The sequence below is a fragment of the Nelusetta ayraudi genome, unplaced genomic scaffold (assembly GCF_046127955.1).
Source record: "Nelusetta ayraudi isolate G7.1 ecotype Tasmania unplaced genomic scaffold, CSIRO-AGI_Nayr_v1 ptg000052l, whole genome shotgun sequence".
Classification (NCBI taxonomy): Eukaryota; Metazoa; Chordata; class Actinopteri; order Tetraodontiformes; family Monacanthidae; genus Nelusetta; species Nelusetta ayraudi.
This window is the reverse complement of record NW_027466102.1, coordinates 4,200,655-4,203,677: the sequence shown is the minus strand read 5'-3', so window position 1 is coordinate 4,203,677 and position 3,023 is coordinate 4,200,655.

Genomic DNA, 3,023 nt, shown 5'->3' with positions numbered 1-3,023 from the left:
CTTCTTACTACCTGTCACTGTTGCCTCTGGAGAGAGAAGCTTCTCAGCTTTAAAACTAATATAAAAAACAATGTTGCAGGACAGACTTTCTGGACTTGCTCTTATCTCCATTGAGCACAATGTGCAAAGGGCCTCGGATCGAGACAATCTTGTGACAGCTTTTGCACAAGCCAAGGCTCGTAAGCACCAGTTTTAGAAACAGCGGACCTGTGGCTACCCTGTGATTTTCAGTGTACTGTTATTGCACTAGCATTCTATTGAGAATTTTGCCAAGACTAACGTTGCACTTTTTTTTTTAATTTCATTTGATATTATTTATTTCCATTATTTAATTGTTTTATATATTGTGGCAATTTTATTTTTATTTTGATATGGCCTTAATTGTTGTTCTATTTACTCAGGTGTGTATTTTTTTTATATTTAAAGTTCAGATAATTTGTATTGCACTTTTAATAAAGAAAAGTTCATATTTTATATATCTTTGTTGGTGTCAGATTATAACAACAATTGTTAACATAGGCTTTTGAGCTTTCAGTGACCTCTGGTGGTCCTTGGACCTCACTTTGAGAACTACTAATGTCTTTGTTTCGTATTCATTTGAAATTGCCCGGAAATTGCGCGTTTATGTGTGCAAAAATGTTTTATTTCCGGCGTGCATTGGTAAGGCGGGGCCCCCAAGTAACTTCTTGATTGGAGCCCCAAGCGACCCTAGCACCGCCTCTGCATGAAAGTATGCAACCTAGGCAGCGCGACATCAGCGAATTAAATAGCATAAAGAGGCACACGTGTCGGGGGAAAAAAATAAAAACAAAAACAACAAAAACAATGACGAGCATCTCCGTTGGCTCTGTACGCTTGTCATGCACCTGCGACACGGTACATGGAGTACTGCACAGAGGCATGGGTCCCCTTGTTCTCTGTCCCCATGGTGAAAGAACTTACAGAGGAAGGAAACTTTAAGGAAACTTTAAGGAAACTTTGGCGGTGCACCAGGCAGAGAGAGAAACGAGGAAAAGAAGAAACGGATGCACATCCACGGTCGTTTTTGCGTCAACCCAAATGTTACGAGTCGACGGGAGAACGCCCATGTTTTTGAATGCGTCTCAGGACACATTCTGTTCTCCTGCATTCTCTCTCTCTCTCCTTCGCTCCTACTTCTCTCGCTCTCTGTCTCTTTCTTTCGCTCCTCCTCCTCCTCTCCATTACAGATGCCGCACCTGAGGGGAATTAACCTGGAGGCGACCAACATGTTAGAAGGAGGCGGACCAGCGGGCAATGAGGGAGCCCCACCGCAGCTGTAGATTCTCAGGGGAGTTACTCTCCCTGGGTGTTTTGTTCGATGCTGAGCGCTGGCACGGTTTAGCGTGCTTGGCCTTTATTATTTTAGTTTGGACTGGGGACCGTCGGTAGTCCTGTTTTTCCATTCTTGGTTGTGTCAGGTGAGTGTTGTTTTAAGCGGTTGATGGGGGTTGGACTGAGGCGGCGGACAACTGCGTGGCTGGCTTAGACTTTTCCCAGCTTTTGTTTCTTGTTGCCGGGATCTCCAGTCCCTTTTGTTTGTCGGGGTTTATCTAATTTGAATATGGTTCTTTGGTAATAAATTATTTTTTGCACATTTGAATTGTTAGTGGTGGCGTCCCTTTTTAGAATAAGTTCGGCCTTCTGAGCCTTTGAAGTTGTTTGTTGAAGTTGTTTGTTGTTGCCATAACACCATACATTGAAGGGACATGACGTATTTGACAACAAAAACAGCTTACGACTACTACCACTACCACTACTACTACTACTACTACTGCCACTTGTGTGGGTATTGAAGGGTCACCAGGCAGGTCCACAGCCAAAACCGGAGTGTTGATTCAACTCCCACAGAGTTGGTTTATAGTTTATATAGAGGAGGTTTATATCGCTCCACACTCTACAGAGTTACCAATTAACACTTTCAAAATAATTCATTATTTAACACTGTGTCAAGAGTTACTTGTATAACTCACCAAACAGGCTTAAATTAACACTGAAGGATTTACAATAACATTGACTCGGAGTGCCTCTTAACTCACTAAACAGGGTTAAATTGACACTAAGGGATTTATTATTAACACAATGTCAGATTCCTTTTTAACTCGCTCAAATGGGTTAAATTAAAACTACACAGGTTAAAAAAAAAATAATTATTTGGATAAATCCCTGGCAAGTCCTGAAGCACTGCTGTCTGGAACATGGGAAGAACTTGACATTGGAAGAAGACTGGATGAGTTTTGAGGAATATCTGAGGAATTAAGTTGGTCCTCCAAAGCTTGTGAAACTGGATCACTGGAGGAACAAGCAACCTGGTGTTGAGGTGAGCGGCTTTTCCTCTTTGATGACGTCACACCTGAAGATCGGATTCCCGAAGCAGCCTGGTACCTGATACCTCATCATCAAACGGGAGAATTAAGTCTTGATTCACCTATAAAAAAGAAAATATACTACTACCACATTCAGCACAAACTTTCAAGTCATTCTAAGCTTCTGACAATGCTGAAAGGTCTCTCTCATCTTCTGGAGAATGAAGGAAGTGTCTGTTGTATGGTTGAGCAAAGAGATGGCTTCCTGGCTAGCATCTCCAGCAAGCTGCTTCTCAACAATGATGGACCTTTGGAAATGTGGGCCTCCTGAAGAAAGCACACAACACACACCTCATGAGAATGAGAATTAATAAGAACATGGTCTAGTTTGTGGACAGGTACTTTCTTACCTACTCCTGGAGAAAGGCCAGTGGGGCTACTTGGAGGTGCAGATCCTCGTCGAATCTTCCTCTGGATCTTCAGACGCCAAGAAATGTCTCCTGTGCTGCTTGCTGTGCTAAAATGGAAATACGTTCGAAATGAATGTGTTGTCAAACTCATAAGGACTCTCAGAATTCAAACGTCAAAGTAATTCATCATGAACCCAAAACATTAAAATTATGTAAACAAAGAGTTCAACACTTCTTTAGTTTATGAGCTATTAAAGCTGCATTTGCATTTTAGGGCATTTTAGTTCAG